Source organism: Rhinopithecus bieti, unplaced genomic scaffold (genome assembly GCF_001698545.2).
Source record: "Rhinopithecus bieti isolate Rb0 unplaced genomic scaffold, ASM169854v2 scaffold_6947, whole genome shotgun sequence".
Classification (NCBI taxonomy): domain Eukaryota; kingdom Metazoa; phylum Chordata; class Mammalia; order Primates; family Cercopithecidae; genus Rhinopithecus; species Rhinopithecus bieti.
The window spans coordinates 358,338-377,888 of NW_016805294.1; positions in this window are offsets into that span (position 1 = coordinate 358,338).

Consider the following 19,551-nt stretch of genomic DNA (forward strand, 5'->3'; position numbering starts at 1 on the left):
TTTTTTTTTTTTTTTTTTTTTTTTTTTAAATATTTGGTGCACTTACTGAGAAAATACCAATTACTATGCTATTACTATGAGGTGCAAGATTAAAACTCTGATTTTTTTCCACTTGTTAAGGAATTGGAAATTTTCCTTGTTGACAAAAGCAATTTTTGAAAGTGAAAATCAAGCAAGAGTTGATGTATTTTACAGAGTATGTGTCTCCAAGCAGCTGGCATAAGAGTAGTAAAGTCATATAGTTACAGTTGTGTTCCTTCTTATTCAGGCATTTCCTAATTTATCAAAACAGCTGTTTACATAGTGAAAAGATTCACACTGGCAGAGTCTAAGAGTTCGTTCTGACTGTTCTTGGAAAGGAGTGCTGATATAGGCTAGTAGTTGATATAGGCTAGTGAGTGTGCAACACAGGTGCCTCTGCTATTCAGTTATCAAGTATTTTTAACCTCATCCCAGATTATAAACTGTAATTGGTAATAAATTAGTAGCACTTTTTTCTTCCCCCATAGTACCATGTTATACACAGTCACCTTAGAGGATGCTTGTCATGGGCTAGATTGTGAAGGGGAGAAAAAGACAAAAATTCTCCCTTGAAAACAGGAAACAGGAACATGACAAGGACATAAGTTGATTCACTGTGGCATTATTACTTCCCCCTGTTTCTTAATTTTTTGTTTCTTTCACCTTTTAGACCTTGAGGCTTTCATTGCATTTCTTCATCACAATATAAGAAAATCACAGTCGAGGCTGGTAATAACAGGTACCACGAGCTGAACACCTGCTGTGTCTGGTCCTTCATTAGCATTTTGCCCATAAGTCCATACAATCCATCATCTTCACAACAATCCTCCAAGATAAGTATTATTACCCCTATTTTATGCACAAGGAACTTGATGTTCAGAGAGGACAAATTATTTACCAACAGACATACAGAACTAAGTGGCAGAGTGGAGCTTCAAACACAGGACTCTCTTCCTCCAAAGCCAGTGTTGGCTCCATTACACATTATGGTGTTCCTTCTAGAAAAGTTATAAGGGCTATTGAACTTTCCTTGAGAGTCAGCATGTTCACTCCATTTCTGCCACAGCTTGCTTTATGAAGCAACCAGCCATTCCCCACCGTTGAGGGTGAATCTTAATTATTTTCACATGGTTATGTTCGCCAAAATAGCAATAATACCCCCAAGCATGGCTAATCAAGATGTGGCTTGTTTCTCACCAGAAAAAAACAGCTCTGGAATTCAGGATCTAGTGAATTCTTATAAATTGGACTTTCTTATACAGAAACAAGGCATAGTCACTCTTGACAGTTTCCAGTTCTCTGCCTCCTACCAGTTCCTCAATGTGATTGATCCAGATGTTTGCCTTATGCAATAACAACTTCCTGGTGACCCCTTCCACATGGGACAGCTAGGTACAACCTACTTGACTGTCCCCACAGATCTCCCACTCTGTTCAGATATGTCACAGTGACCACTTCTCAGTCATAGCAGGACGTACTGGAACTCATGCCTGCTTGCTTTAAACCTACCAATTAGAACTTACCCTGGGAAACCTGTTTGGGTAACACCCTGAACCCCACTAAAGGCTTTGGCCCTTTAGTCCCTCCTCTCTCTCTTGCTCTCCACCTGCTAGTTGAGCATGTGTGTCCCAGACCCCACTGGTCCTGCAAGACGTATTGCCCTCTTCTCTCTAAAATCGGTAAGTAGTAAAAAATCTCTTCTGTTATTTTATGTGTTTGTTGTGCTACCACCTCTGTCTCACTTGACTAACACATCTGAACCTAACTCTCCTTCTGATTGTTGCTGTTCTGGAAGGTGGCTGTCTTGGTAGGGATAAACTGGGCACAGATCACACAAGAACCACAGTGCATCCGATGGCATAAACAAGTTTTCTAGGAGAGGGACGCCTGGTCACAGGTCAGATACTTAGGTGTTAGGCCATCTGCCAGGATAAAAAAGAATCCTGTGAAAGCCACATTGTAAACATCAACTATGATCACCCCTGGAACCCCATCAGGGCAAGGCTAGAGCTTATAGCCACTCTCCAGAGAAGACCTCAAGACCGAATTAAAAGTAAATACAAGAGAGAATATAGTCTGGAACAGGCCAGACATAGTTGGAAGAGAAAGACAGTTGGATGAAGATAAAGGGGCCAATTTTTAAAGTTACTGTTACAATGATGGAGACATTTCTCAGGCAATCCTAGAGTTTGTTTTGCTTAAATAAAGTGATGATATGAATTTCTTGGTAAGTCAGGAATAAAACCCTCTGGATTTAGGGCAGGGAGATAGATTCAGGACAGGGATACTTCAGCAAAAACTGTTGTAGCTGAATTATCTGTTCTCTATCAATTCTATCTATTGTCTTCAGACTAATTTATAGTTAATATAGTAATACAATTTTTGTCATACTCAAAAGTGTTATTACCAGAAGAAAACAATGTATTTCTGAGTGTTGTGATAAAAGGGTTTTATTTTCACACCAGTGAACTCAGTCACGTGGCTTCTGAGAAGGAAACACCAGAGTTCACTTCCTCCCCTCCTCAAAAGAAAAAAATAATGGGTCCAAAAATTTGGAATCAAAGGCAAGAAATCTCAGAGAAAATAAAACAATTGTGCATGAAGAACCCTAATACAGTTTTGTGTATTTTAAGACAGGACTATAAACTTGCTTTAAATCTTGTTCTTCGTGTGCTTAAACTATTTCCCACAAAGTTCAGAAGCAAGCTTCAACTCCTTTTCCTCTTTTTCATGTGCTTGCCAAACCCTCAAACACACCACATCAGACATGCAGACAAGTGGACGTGATTCCCTGAACACAGTAATTGATAGAGTTTAACAAGGAAGTCTTCCTTTCCTCTTAAAGTGTACAAGTATGTGTTACTAAAAGGAACCATGGCTCTCAGACAGGGTAAGACACAGATGGTAAATCTTGAAAGATGAAGAAATGGAAGAAATAGGTCCAATGCAACATAAAACAATAGCTGTGAGTACCAAGCCCTTGTGCTGTCTTAGGCTGTACAAGGGAATCTCTGTGACCTTCCTAACTTAGGATCCCAACAGCCTCTCAATCTTGGCATATGTGGAGACATCTGAGACCACATTATGTCCTGGTATGGTTCCTACAATTATCCACACTCTTCCCTTTACAGGCTCCTTCTTGTATCCTTCTTGTTTCCATTAGCTCCTTCTAAAGCAGTATTACCCCCACTAGAAGGCAGGAAATGGCATGAAGAACCAGTAGAATTCTATTAATGGAGGTCAAAGTTTTGATAGTGAAGAATGAGAATTAGAAAACAATCTCTTGTGCCCACAGGTTCTGTGGCCCTAATTAATACATATAATGGAGAAATGGATCCCACTTGAGTCCCAGAGCTATTAAAAATCATTCTAAATTATAATTTTTTGACCCAAACTTTTCCAAGCAGTTATTTTATTTGGTAAATCTATTCTTTCTCCAGAACTCTAAGCAATACCTTTGAGTAGGCTGTCTTATGCACATATGCAAGACCACTCACATTTGTGATAAAATGTTGCTGTTATTTATTATAACATCTATCTATTCCAGGAAAAGAAAAAAAAGCAAAGTAAAAGTTGGAATTTACAAATGATGTTGTGCTTTTCTTTTCATTGGACAAGTTCTAAGATTTTAAAAGAGTAAACAAGGTTTTGCTGCAAGTAATGCATTTATCCAATCTCACCACAAAATGTAGAGCACATAGTGTTCAGGTATGACAGGATTGAAAAAAAAAGAAAGAAGCTATAATTGCACATTTTAGAATTGAGTCCAACTTAAAGTATTTGTGAAGCCTTGATCATTTAAAAACAAATGGTGTCCTTGCTTCAGGGCTTGATTTTTTAAAAATCTATACTACATGAGCCCTTGGAGTATATAGATTAGTTGCCCTTTCCTTATAATATGAAACTACTGTTTCGTTTCGTTTCGATTCTATTCTATTCTATTCTATTCTATTCTATTCTATTCTATTCTATTCTATTCTATTCTATTTCTCAGAGGTTAACAACCACACTGTCACGTGTGGTTGCCTCCCCACCTACTCCTGTACAGGGTTAAGTACCTACTGATTTCTGACTGGGGTTTGGGTTTTTTTTAAGATCAAATGTATTTTATCTGAGAGGTCAGAGTGTGGCAATACAGCTACAGCCTGGGCATTCCCAGCAGGTGGAAGGTAACATCAACACATTTTTGACTACAGAGCCAAGCATGAAGAAAAACTACAATTAGCTTTTGCTGCTTTTCTGCAGAATCTGCATTTGCATTTTAAATTATATTTTGGTGTATTCATTTTCATCTTTCTTTTGGCTTTTAAAGCTTGAACAGAGACTCCTGACAAAAACACTGCCTAAGATTGGCATTTATTAGGGGAAAAAAACACATCCACATGATTTTTTTTCTAAAATCTTCCTTTGAGATTAGTTATTTCAGAAAGTCACGTTGACAGGCAGATGGAGAGAGAGATGCAAGATGGTTTCAGAGATTCTAGGAATCTCAACGCCTGGATTTTCATTTTAACATTTCAATTTCTTACTAGTCAGTAAGTTTCTCTGGCTGACTATATTAAAATGTGTACTACTGTAATATATATTAAACTTGCTCTCCTGGTACATACTGACAATTACACAGTTTATCACACCAATAAGTTTTTTGAAACAGAATCAAAATTTTTTGTCTCTTAAATCCTTGTAGAGATGCTCTTTCTACAAATATGTTAGGCTCTCTCTATTATCTCTCCTTTTGAGTAGCCTAAATATTATCGATTGGTGATAGCCTTCTCCCAAAGTGGTCACTAGGTGTTAAAATGTAAAGTGAAACAAAAATTCACATAAATCGGATTGTGAGTTTATTCTTCCTTCTTTGAAAGGGGCCATTGACTCCGATATTAAATGACTAACACACTTGACATTCTCTTGGAATCTTCATCCCATGACTTTATGGATGGCTAAACCCCAAAACACCTTACTTTTAATTTTGTTATTAAAGGACAGATGTTAAAAGAAAAAAAAAAAAAAAAACTAAAGATTGAGTCATGTAACAAGGGAGAATAGAAAAGTAGTACAACCAAACTGTCAGTCTTCTAAAGGAGATATTAACATTAAAATGTACTGTTTTGATTGAGTCAAGCAGACTTAAAGTTTGATACTGTTGGATATTTCTAATTCTCTACATCTTATTGGTATACCTTATTAGTACATGTCTGAGCAGATCCTAGTCAATATTTCTCCAGCTCTCAATGGTTTTTTGCAATACTTTCTTGTGGTGCAATAATAATAAAACTTGTTTAGGATTGAAGCACTTTTATATGCATGCATTTAAAAATATTGAATGTAAATAGCACTGAATATAATTAGCATTTGTGAAAAACACAGATAAGACCCTTGTCTCAAAAAGTTTACTTTCCATTTGCCAAAGGGTTGGTAGGAAATAAATGAACAAAATCATTTCAGGGAATTATAAGTGCTATGAAAAATAAAGTACAATGAGGAAGTAGAATGACTTGGGGATAGTGAGGCTAATTCAGATGGAGTGATCAGAAAGGTCCATTGATATCGTAACACTTCAGCTCCATGACAAAGACACAAGTATGAAAAGGTCTGGGGTCAGAATTTGGGTAGAGACTGTGACACGTGTCAAGGTGTTGGCACAGGAACAAGCTTGGCATGTTCAGAGAAGCTACAGCAGCTCAGGGGCAGCAAGCAAAAGGGAAAATGGAAGGGGATGAACTCCAAGATAGGGGAAAGAATTACACTTTTATGGCAAGAGAGGCTATGAGGCTATCCATTTCCGTGACATATATCCAAACTTAGTGGCTTAAAACGAACATCTTCTTTTGCTCACAATTTAGAGTTCAGCGATATGGGAAAGTTCGGCTGGACATTTTTCTCTGATGCAGGTAGTATTACTGAGGCAGCTGAAGCTGCAAAACTAGGTGATTTCATTCAATGTCTGTTCCCTTGGTGCTCTTTCTTCACATGGCATCTCCTATTCTAGGCATCTTCTACATGGTATGCTCTTCTCACAAGTTGGTATCATGGCTGTCTTGTGGCTGTCTCTAACTACCGTTAGACTTATGTGACGACTGGTTTCCCCCAGAGCAGGCCTTGACCCAAGCTCCAAGCATTCTTATGACCTCTCCTGGAAGTCTCAGAACATCACTCCTGCCACTTTGTCCTTTTTGGCTAATCATACAAGGCATTAAGGTCAGCCCAGATTCAAAGGGAAGAAAGTCAGGCACTTCTCTTTTCTATGCGAATGTCAAAGAATGTGTGGCCATCTTGAAGCTGCCTCAGACGGCATGGTAGGAAATCTGCATTTTATTCTGAGTGTTATGGGAAGTGGCTGGAGACTTTTCAACATGGAAATTACATGATTTTATTTTTGTTTTTAAAAGTCCATTTTGGCTGCTAGATAGAGAATAAATTGAATGAGGACAAGAGAAGAAGCAGGGTAACCAGTTAGAGGTGATTATAGTTTTCTGCATGGCCTACAATGAAATCGTAGCGGTGGAGACAGAGAAAGTAAATATGGGCTACATCTTAATGGACTTGTAGTTGGTTAGGTTTGGGGGAGAAGAAAAAAACCAGGATGACTCCAAAGGTTTTAATGAGGACTTGGAAGGATTGTGGTACCATTTACTGAGACAGGAAAAAAGGGGTAAAGTTATTTACATGTCTCATATAATTGTCCCAACAGCTCTCTTACAAAGAGGTTCAGTTAGTTATGTGGTAGGCCATATTATCCTCAATCTTTCCTCAGGTGAGAACAGTGGGGTTCTTAAAGAACAGAAGGAAAAGAGGGAAGGGAGAGGGAAGGAGAGGTGCAGGAGGGGGAGAGGGAATAAAGAAAGTCTTTCCTAAAACACTTAACTAGATAATGGGAGTACTGGTCTATAATAAGTTCTGTTATCTAGCCAAAACATCTTCCCATTATACAACATAGTTAACTGCCAATCATTAGTATAACAAGCTGAGTTTTAAATCGTCTATTCTTACTATAAACCTACTCAAAGAATGTTTCCCTCTGGGTAAAATAGGAACAATGAAGATGAACACAAGGTAAAGATATGTTCTTAGTCATTACAGAACTTAAACAGTAGAATAACTAAACCTTTTCAAGGTTCTCAACATTTAGATCTAATTCATTTGGATTTTATGTCTGATAAACATCACCTTCTAAAGATGAAATTTTAAATTGAGAAAAGTGAACAGAGGGGGTTGGAAGTTCTAGTTCTTATTTTTTCTGCCTTTGGCTTAATTAAGTTTATCAAATTTTCTTAAACTCTGTGCTTTAATTTTTCTCATCAAAACATTACTTTTATTAACCATATTCTCAATTCCTTCACTTGTCTGTGAGTCAGCCCTCAGAAGGACAGGTGCACTTGTCTCCCACCCATTCTCATGCCTGTTGTCACTCCTTTCACACCCATTAACTCATCTTACATATATAATAAGGAAAATGCTGGGGAGAAAGTTTTTATAGACCTCAAGAAAACAACTTATCATTGTTATGACAAATTCTTCAAGAACATTAATTTTAAATTTTAATTTTATTCCAATATTAGCCTATTACTAAATCTTTTTAAATACAAGATAACCCAGTATAACTCTTTGATTGTAGGTAGAATCCTTTTACCACCACTGCTGTGAACCACATTATTCAGTATGCAGCACTTCGAATTTTGTCAAAGTAATCATGATGTATGAAAACTCACAACATGGTAAAAACAACAAATATTCTATGAAAATCTTAGTCACCAAGACTGTCCGGGACCTTTATTGCAATAACATAAGTATTAGTCAAATTTTCATAACCACTGATAATTATTTTTATCTCTCATATACTTGCTTGATATTGAATTGTTTGCCACTGGGGGTGCTTTCCATCTGGTGAGGGCCTGAGACATTGTGCGAATCAAACACACACACACACACACACACACACCCCTACATCTAAACACCTTTCTTCTACTCTTAGCAATGCCCCTGTACCCATGTGTTAATATTGAGTGGGCCTGTTTCCATTCTGGGGGAGTATGGAAGTCAAGGAGTGTTACTGAATAATCATTTGGTGATGTGTTTCAAATTATATTTTCCTCAACAGATATAAGTCAGAACTGATGGTTACCTTTTTACCAGTAGTCTTCTATTGGATCTCAAATTTGTGCTATATATAGATGAGGATGAAAGTAGTTCTAAACAGAGAAAACCAAACCATTTCTCTCCTACTTTATTTGGGAACTAATTTAACTAACTTGGAAATGCTTAAAGGCAGGTCTGCTGAATGTCTAAATACACTTTCTAAAACTACAAGGTTTAATTACAATTTCTGGGAAATTATAGCAAAACACCTTTGGATTTCAGTGTAACCAAAATTTCATCAGGCATTCCACTATTGTCATTTTCTCAAAATTCAAATGAAATAACCAATGTTCTAAAATGTAAAATTCCAAATGTATTTTCTTTCCCCTCAAAACCCATCTTTCTCTTTCAGACATCACAAATTCTGTTAAAGACATGACCATTCTCATTTCCTGCCAGGTTTGGACCCTCAATTCCTTCACTTGAATGTAAGTCAGCCTCACGAGGACAGTTACATTTGCCCCCCGCCCATTCTCATGCCTATGACCACTCCTTTCACACCCGTTAACTCATCTCACACAGCCTCTCTGCATAGTACAATTCTGAAATAAAATTTGGTTGTGTTACAGTATCTAAATATTCTTTCAGTTTTTACTTATTAATTATCAAACAGTTAAAAGCCCCTAATCTGGCTTTCCAGAACAGGGCCACCTCTGGGGTATATGCAGTCCTGGGTGCAAATCTTTTTATGCAGAGTCCCTGTCTATACAACTATTTTGATCAAAAATGTATTCAGAATCCGTAGTCCTATGTGAGGTAGAGTAATATATTGATGGAGATTTAAAACAATGGGCAGAGGAGAGGGACTTACATATTTGTTTATCACATTTGGGGCAGGTGAAGATTCTTCATAGGGTCCTGGCACCATCTCTTCCTGTTCAGGTCTGAAAAACATCTTGTCATGTTCGTTTAATGGTGACAGCTCCTCATTTTGTGCTAGCAGAGTTAATTCTCCACTTCTTATTTTTACTTTTGACATTCCAGAAATTGCTGCCAGTTTCTGACCTAATTAGAGTTCAAAAATACTCATGTTTTTCTTTTTTCCACTGAGAGAAGAAAGTAGCAATGCTGTTATGACTCACAATACCAAGGCTCTTTGGAGTCAGTATGGATACAATTTAATTCTTCCTGCCTCTGAAGTTTCCTAAATTTATTATTTATACAATGATGGTTACAACATCACTTACAATGCTTCCTCAACCATCAAGCCACCTGTGAACACTGGTTCCCAGTGAGTCTTCCCAAGGTTAATGTGCCTCATGATGGTGACCACAATGCAAGTCTTACCCAGAATTTGCAGGAAAATGTTAATAACAATTTATTTTCTGGCCATGTTAAATTTACTGTTCAGGCTTTTATTGCATAAATGTGCATAATACATCTTTTATCCATAGTTCTTCTTAAATTCTTGATATCAGTCCATTCCTGGCATGTGCTGTTTTTCAGTGTTGACCCTATCCCTGTCTCCCATACACCACTACTATGGGGAAAACAGGAGAGGGGCCTATAGGTAAAAATAATAATAATAATAATAAAACTGTGCTATTTATGTAAGAAATATCCATCCTTCATTCAGCATGGTGTATGACCAGCTGAAAGAACATTACGTTACTGCATCAATTGTAGGCAAGAGAGGCCATGATTCAGAAGCCTTTACTAAGGCATACATTCTGATAAATGCAACTTTAGATCTCAGTCCTGCATTTAGGATGAATTCATCCCTGAATAAAACACCTTGGTGAATGCATGTGGAGTATTTAAACAAACATAAAAGAGGGGGATGGAATTCAACCCTTCATTCTTAATTGTGTAAGTTCCTCAAAAACCATCTAGTGTTTTCTTTTCAAAGACACATCTACTAATACGTTGTAGTAATGAATTGTAGTAAAACCATTTTTTTATCTATCTGGATTGCTTATAATCCGACTCCTGTACCCTTGTTTTTCCCATGACTACACTGATCTTCACTTGAATGAAAACCAAACAGTGATCTGGTTTCACCTTCTGGATTAACTGACTCATTAATGATTATGACAGCAGCTGCTGATGTTCTGGGTCAGGCTGACCTGTTTAACTATGCGTAAATCTATTACGATGTTGTTATCTTTCAGGATAGCATGGAACATGGTTACAAAAGGTGTCTGGAAAAATGTCAGATGGAGTCTGAGTTTTCAAGGAAGCTGGTTGTTTTCCCTCAGTTTCTAACACCCATTCTGAACTATGAGAGCAGGAATACTGTATATTTAAATGCATCTGTTGTACAACTGCTGAGTTCAGAGTACTCTAGCAAGGGGTGGGTAATCACACAGATGGTGTGCTTCACGACCAAAACCACTTGCTGTAGATGCCACATTCAGAGAGAACATGTAAATACTTGGCACAGTTGTGAGAGTTTTCAGAGGTGTTATATTCATTTAGAGAGTTACAGCTTTGATGGTGACAGCTTCTCATTTTGGGCTAGCAGGATTAATTCTTCCTTTCTTATTTTTACTCTTGACATTCCAGAAATTGCCACAATTTCCTGATCTAACTTGAGTTCAAAGAGTTGTGTTTTTCTTATTTCCCCCTTATTTAAAGAGGATTACTGTATCAACAAGAATGGTGACGCAGAAGGACTGGGTGACCAGGAGTATACTGGCCACATGCCACAGTGGAGTTTTCAGGCCTCCATTGTGTGCCTTCCCACATTCCAATAAATACCACCAACAGCCAATGGTATTGTTTGTTATTGCCTTTTACCCCAAACTTACTATAAAAAAGGAGCATTAAGTTTTTAAATGTCTGTTTCCTCTGAGCATTCACTTGCCCACGCACCTATTTATTGAATAGACTAACAATTGAAAGCTTGCTCAGTATAAAATATAATTGGTCTCCAGATCTTTCTCCAGGATCTGAACCTTCAAGCAAAAGCTGTGTCAAAGCAAAAAAGCTGGGGAAGGGGCACAATTGAGAAAGTCTAGAAGAGACAAGGGATGACGTATACCTGAAGGAGGGGAGAAGATAAAGGACAGCACAAAGTGGCACTGGAGTCCGAGAGAAGTGACTGACAATCGAGATATGGTGTGGCAAAATATAGGTCAGGTTCAGGACACTATTCTCAGAAAGTTCATTTCTGAGCATGCAATTTATATGGCTTGTGGTCTTTCCTACATATATGGGTGTGGCTGCCTAAAGGAGCAACACAGGGTTGGACACCAGGCAAAGATTAAAATGACGCAGTAGCCCTCTTAAATAAACCCACAGTCTAGGCAAGAATATATACCAATAAACACATACCATCAAATACTACCAAATAAGAAAATAAAGAGAATTAGAAACAATAGTGTAATCGAAATGTAGAGGAGTGGATTAATAATTCATTGAGTTGATAACTGCAGGTTTTATGAAGGAAATCACATTTATATTGGGTCTTATGGGATGAGATGTATGTCAGTCCAAGGAAAGAGGAGGAAGAGAAAAGAGCACAAAGTTTCCAATGTTCATTCCTCTTAATTCTACAGCACATAGAATAGTGACTGGCACCAACAACATTTATTGAATGAATGAAGATGATAGTTTGATGAAACTTAGCAACATAAGGCTCAAACTTCAAGAACAAACTTGAAGTTTGCAACATCATACCACAGACTGCATTCAAATGAAAAAAAAAAGTGTAGACAGACAGTACATAGGCCAAGTGTGGTGGCTCACACCTATAATCACAGCACTTTGGAAGGCCAAGGCAGGAGGATCACTTGAGCCCAGGAGTTCGAGACTAGCTTGAGCAACATGGCGAGACCCTGTCTCTACTAAAAATACAAAAATTAGCCAGGTGCGGTGGTGGGTGCATGTAGTCTTAGCTACTTGGGAGACTTAGGTGGAAGAATGGCTTGAGTTCAGGAGGTCAAGGCTATGGTGAGCTGTGTTCACAGCACTGTGCTCCAGACTGAGTGACAAAGCAAGAACTTGTTGAAAGAAAGAAAAAAGAAGGAGGGAAGGAGAGAAGAGGAAGGGAGGGAGGGAGGATCAGTCCATTTTCATGCTGCTGACAAAGACATGTCTAAGACTGGGCAATTTACAAAAGAAAGAGGTTTAATTGGACTTATAGTTCCATGTGGCTGGGAAAGCCTCATGATCATGGCAGAAGGCAAGGAGGAGCAAAGGCATATCTTAAATGGATGTGCAGGAAAGACATACCCCCATAATGCAATCACCTCCATAATGCAAGTTCCTCCCATGACATGTGGGGATTATAGGAGTTACAATTCAAGATGAGATTTGAGTGGGGACACAGCCAAACCATATCAAAAGGGAAGGAGGGAGGAAGGGAGGAAAAAGAAAGGAAGGCAGGCAAACAGGCACAGTACACAATTAATGAACAAAAAACAATATGGGAAAGAAAACTAAAAAGAAATGAGCTTAGCCAAAGGAAAAACTAGGTTAGGGAAATAGTATAAGTCAGAAAAGAAACTTGCATTAAAAATAAAATTAGTTTGATTTTTTTAGTACGATTTTAAATTTTTTTCATTTATATATTTTCTATAGAAAGGTTAGAAAAACAAAGCAGAACAAAAAAACACACTAATTCCAACAGCTAGTGTCAATTACCCAGACACAACCACCACTACTACTTTTGTTCTTAAGACATTTATGATATTTAAATGAAAAATAGGCTAATATTTATCTGTAATGTACTTTTCTCTCCTTAGTAGTATATTGTGAAGAAAGATTACTAAGAAAGTAAAAGGAATTAGAAACAATTCTCATTTGATTTAGTACAATTTTCTGAATTATCTAAGATGATGGGAAATTTCTAGAAGTAAGTAATTTCTAGTTAACTTTTCCTGAAATATTTTTAAAGACACATTCGTTATTCAACTAACAGTGACTTAAATCAATAATAATAATAATTATAAAAGTAGTAAACTCTTAAAATGAGAAGGCTGGAGGGTGGCAGCAGCACCCATGTAGTAGCTCCCTGGAGTCATCAGAGGCCCAGGCTCTTTTTCTTTGTCCTCATTCTCCATCTATAACATGTTGGCTTGCTCCCTCAAGGCCCCAGGATGTGTGTTCCAGTTCGTCTTCATGTTTAAACTTGTAGCAACAAAATATAAGGGAGGTGTGACATTAACTTTTCTGTTCCTTTGATCAGACAAGCGAAAGGCTTCCCAAGAGTCCCTCCTGACTACCCAGCAGGTAAACCTACTTCTAATTGTTCAGAACTAGGTCACATGACCAATTTTAACTGCAAAAGAGGCAGGGAAATTGAGAACACAATTATCAAGACTTACTGTTATCAACTATGAGCCATTGCTTGGGGGTGAACCTGTAGTGTCACCAAACAAAAATTGGGTTCTGTTAACAAGGAAGGAAAGGAAAATGGACATTAGATAACCAACTTGCCTGACAGACATAGTAATAAGAACTATGGCAGTTACTGAAACCCACCTAACAACCTCACGAGTATATGTCAAATACTTCCTATTCTGGAGGGAAGTCTCCTGCTCCACCTCCTCTAGAAATAATTTGCCTAATTACCAAAATGCACACAGCTCTTCTTGCTCCCTGACACCTTATTTCACTGACCTCACAGACGTGGACAGGCAGTAATGCACAAGCTTCACTCTCAGTTGTACCGTCAATATTTATGGTCCCGTATTTTTCTTTGGGCTTCTTCTATCCTCCACAGCAGGCAGCTCGTGGGCCAAATATCGTCTGGTACTAATTTTTTGTAAGGTTTTATCATAATAGACATACTAATTCATTTAGATAATCTTTGCAGCTGCTTCACACTTGTTGGGACAGAGACCATGTGACCTCCAAAGTCAAAAATATTTGGGGTCTGGCCCTTTAGAGAGAAAAGTTTGTCAACTATCTACATGTACTTCAATTTTCTGATGGTAAGGTCCCACCTTGCATTTCTCTCGTATCTACATGAGCACATCTCTGGGGAGACAGGAAGCACTCAACAAATAGCTTCTCACCAATGGAAATGGAAGGATTGATAGGCTAAGAAACTCTGGCATAGTAAGTTATATATAGCTGGTGCTTCATGAAAGTTTGTTGAATGAATTCAGGAATTAACTAAGTAATTGGCTAAGTAAGGCAAAATGCTCCAATACTTAGAGTGTGGGTTGTGGATCCAAACTTCCAATATTCAAATGCTGTGTGTCCTAGGCAATAAACCTAACCTCTCTGTGCCTCAGATTTCTCCTGAATAAAACAAACAATAAAACACACACACACACACACACACACACACACACACACACAAGATTTAACAGACTCTAGACTATTTAGAACAATGTCTGGCACAGAATAAACACTCAAAAAATACTAGCTATGAAGAATATTATGGAGAACAGTTATTTTTATATAGGGTATTATTTTTATTTTTCCTTTCTTTGTGGCACAGTTTGAACCCATTCTGTAAAAAGGTATGGACAGGATCAAGAGCAATTTCTGTCTTTTCTTGGTGACACCAAATCAAGTTTGAACCAAAAGAAGGTTTGAGGTAGATGTCGCAGGACATCCAAGGACATAATTGCTAGTAACAGGGTCAGAGAATAAACTAGCACACATTGAGGAGGGGAACCAAAAAGTCACAAGCATGTCAACACAACACGACTGAACTATGCTTCTGCTGATGAGAAGTGTCAGTGCCACAGACGTGAGGTGAATGGCAGGGGAGCTCTTTCATTGAACTGTCAATTAATGAAGTGGTGAGAAATTAGCAGGCCCTGTGATTTACACGCTAATTCTCCCTAATGCCACCTGGGGGCTTCCTGCAGGCAGAGGAGCAGAGAAGTGGAAAATGGTGTCATCCAGCCAGCAGCAAGCCTGCGCTGCTATTCTATCTTTGCCAAGCAACACAGCAGACCAGCTTGTTTCCATTCACCATTCAGGGAACAGTTGGCAGACTTCCCCCAGAATGTGGGCAAGCCTCAGCTATAAGAGCAAAATGAAGACAAAGAAAATAATTTTAAGTCTTATACCTTTTTGCATTTTTTGTATGCTCTCTAAAAGTTGACTCAGTGGGCAACCCTCTACCTTTTCCTCAACCCTGACATCTCCCTCTCACCAAAGCATAAGTCATATAAAATTGGTTGCCGTAACCAATGCTCCCCTTGAGACAAAACTCAGAAATAAAATGGGTGATACATTGCTATCACTGTACTTTCATCATTATTTAAAGGAGTTTAAAAAAAAAAAAGTTTTAACAAATGTCGCTGTGACCACCAACCTCCTCCCTGGACTCTCATTACAAACATAGCAACAGTTCTCACCCCAAAATCACACACTAAGGGAAAACAGGAAAGGACCCTCATGTGCTGGCATCTTTCAGGCAAGAGGCCAAGTCCACACTGAGGAAACAGTATATGAGTGGATATAGAACAGCTTCCCATATTATAAACATTTCCTTGGACATCCTCTGCACTGCCAAATGAATAATGCTGTATTTTAGTTATCCCTGGTAAGCTAGGGCTGATTTTAAGACCATTAGAAAAGGGGAGACTGTTACAGTCTTCTTGGTTTCTCTAGGGTCACAGTGTAATTGTGTGGTGGGAGAACGGGGGCCCTAGGGATGGCGTGACAGTCACTTCTCATTACCTCCCACTTGGTTCATTATGTCTGTAGACAGCGATTGCCCATGTGTGGATACTTCCATTACACAGAAGGATGTAATATGCTGTAGAACTCGCACAGCTTTCGGAAAGGGAAAAAGATGTTTATTCCAGGCACATACCTATCTTGTTTCCACAGGCCATGCCACAGCAATGGAAAGTGACATAAGGAATAGATTAATGGTAATCAATACAGAAAAACCAGGCCCCACGTGTGCTTATACCTGGTGGGATATTTATATGTGTATATCACTAACATATAGCACTTTACACAAAAGGTAAAACCCTCACTTACANTTATCTAGGATGATGGGAAATTTCTAGAAGTAAGTAATTTCTAGTTAACTTTTCCTGAAATATTTTAAAGACACATTCGTTATTCAACTAACAGTGACTTAAATCAATAATAATAATAATTATAAAAGTAGTAAACTCTTAAAATGAGAAGGCTGGAGGGTGGCAGCAGCACCCATGTAGTAGCTCCCTGGAGTCATCAGAGGCCCAGGCTCTTTTCTTTGTCCTCATTCTCCATCTATAACATGTTGGCTTGCTCCCTCAAGGCCCCAGGATGTGTGTTCCAGTTCGTCTTCATGTTTAAACTTGTAGCAACAAAATATAAGGGAGGTGTGACATTAACTTTTCTGTTCCTTTGATCAGACAAGCGAAAGGCTTCCCAAGAGTCCCTCCTGACTACCCAGCAGGTAAACCTACTTCTAATTGTTCAGAACTAGGTCACATGACCAATTTTAACTGCAAAAGAGGCAGGGAAATTGAGAACACAATTATCAAGACTTACTGTTATCAACTATGAGCCATTGCTTGGGGTGAACCTGTAGTGTCACCAAACAAAATTGGGTTCTGTTAACAAGGAAGGAAAGGAAAATGGACATTAGATAACCAACTTGCCTGACAGACATAGTAATAAGAACTATGGCAGTTACTGAAACCCACCTAACAACCTCACGAGTATATGTCAAATACTTCCTATTCTGGAGGGAAGTCTCCTGCTCCACCTCCTCTAGAAATAATTTGCCTAATTACCAAAATGCACACAGCTCTTCTTGCTCCCTGACACCTTATTTCACTGACCTCACAGACGTGGACAGGCAGTAATGCACAAGCTTCACTCTCAGTTGTACCGTCAATATTTATGGTCCCGTATTTTCTTTGGGCTTCTTCTATCCTCCACAGCAGGCAGCTCGTGGGCCAAATATCGTCTGGTACTAATTTTTTGTAAGGTTTTATCATAATAGACATACTAATTCATTTAGATAATCTTTGCAGCTGCTTCACACTTGTTGGGACAGAGACCATGTGACCTCCAAAGTCAAAATATTTGGGGTCTGGCCCTTTAGAGAGAAAAGTTTGTCAACTATCTACATGTACTTCAATTTTCTGATGGTAAGGTCCCACCTTGCATTTCTCTCGTATCTACATGAGCACATCTCTGGGGAGACAGGAAGCACTCAACAAATAGCTTCTCACCAATGGAAATGGAAGGATTGATAGGCTAAGAAACTCTGGCATAGTAAGTTATATATAGCTGGTGCTTCATGAAAGTTTGTTGAATGAATTCAGGAATTAACTAAGTAATTGGCTAAGTAAGGCAAAATGCTCCAATACTTAGAGTGTGGGTTGTGGATCCAAACTTCCAATATTCAAATGCTGTGTGTCCTAGGCAATAAACCTAACCTCTCTGTGCCTCAGATTTCTCCTGAATAAAACAAACAATAAAACACACACACACACACACACACACACACACACACACACAAGATTTAACAGACTCTAGACTATTTAGAACAATGTCTGGCACAGAATAAACACTCAAAAAATACTAGCTATGAAGAATATTATGGAGAACAGTTATTTTATATAGGGTATTATTTTATTTTCCTTTCTTTGTGGCACAGTTTGAACCCATTCTGTAAAAGGTATGGACAGGATCAAGAGCAATTTCTGTCTTTTCTTGGTGACACCAAATCAAGTTTGAACCAAAAGAAGGTTTGAGGTAGATGTCGCAGGACATCCAAGGACATAATTGCTAGTAACAGGGTCAGAGAATAAACTAGCACACATTGAGGAGGGGAACCAAAAGTCACAAGCATGTCAACACAACACGACTGAACTATGCTTCTGCTGATGAGAAGTGTCAGTGCCACAGACGTGAGGTGAATGGCAGGGGAGCTCTTTCATTGAACTGTCAATTAATGAAGTGGTGAGAAATTAGCAGGCCCTGTGATTTACACGCTAATTCTCCCTAATGCCACCTGGGGCTTCCTGCAGGCAGAGGAGCAGAGAAGTGGAAAATGGTGTCATCCAGCCAGCAGCAAGCCTGCGCTGCTATTCTATCTTTGCCAAGCAACACAGCAGACCAGCTTGTTTCCATTCACCATTCAGGGAACAGTTGGCAGACTTCCCCAGAATGTGGGCAAGCCTCAGCTATAAGAGCAAAATGAAGACAAAGAAAATAATTTTAAGTCTTATACCTTTTGCATTTTTTGTATGCTCTCTAAAAGTTGACTCAGTGGGCAACCCTCTACCTTTTCCTCAACCCTGACATCTCCCTCTCACCAAAGCATAAGTCATATAAAATTGGTTGCCGTAACCAATGCTCCCCTTGAGACAAAACTCAGAAATAAAATGGGTGATACATTGCTATCACTGTACTTTCATCATTATTTAAAGGAGTTTAAAAAAAAAAAGTTTTAACAAATGTCGCTGTGACCACCAACCTCCTCCCTGGACTCTCATTACAAACATAGCAACAGTTCTCACCCCAAAATCACACACTAAGGGAAAACAGGAAAGGACCCTCATGTGCTGGCATCTTTCAGGCAAGAGGCCAAGTCCACACTGAGGAAACAGTATATGAGTGGATATAGAACAGCTTCCCATATTATAAACATTTCCTTGGACATCCTCTGCACTGCCAAATGAATAATGCTGTATTTTAGTTATCCCTGGTAAGCTAGGGCTGATTTTAAGACCATTAGAAAAGGGGAGACTGTTACAGTCTTCTTGGTTTCTCTAGGGTCACAGTGTAATTGTGTGGTGGGAGAACGGGGCCCTAGGGATGGCGTGACAGTCACTTCTCATTACCTCCCACTTGGTTCATTATGTCTGTAGACAGCGATTGCCCATGTGTGGATACTTCCATTACACAGAAGGATGTAATATGCTGTAGAACTCGCACAGCTTTCGGAAAGGGAAAAGATGTTTATTCCAGGCACATACCTATCTTGTTTCCACAGGCCATGCCACAGCAATGGAAAGTGACATAAGGAATAGATTAATGGTAATCAATACAGAAAACCAGGCCCCACGTGTGCTTATACCTGGTGGGATATTTATATGTGTATATCACTAACATATAGCACTTTACACAAAAGGTAAAACCCTCACTTACAAATCTACCAAATTTTACTTTAGTAAGCAGATTCACTCACTTAACTGCACCATATATAGGCTTATTTGTGTCATCTCTCTGGACTGGCATTTACTTTATTCTCATTCACAATCTCTGTGTGTGTGTGTGTGTGTGCCTGTGTGTGTGTCTCTCACACACAAAGACCTTTCTCATTTGCAAGGATAAGTCCTAGACACCATGAAATATAGAAATACCATTGCATATTTTTTCTTAGGTGTAAAAAGCTGCAACTAGATTATAAACTAAGGGTAGTTGACAAGAGAGAAAACAAATATAGACAATTATGGAATGTTAGAATCAGGAATAAATATTAGAGATTATGTATAACAGAAGTGCTCAGACTTTTCTTTAAAGACAAAA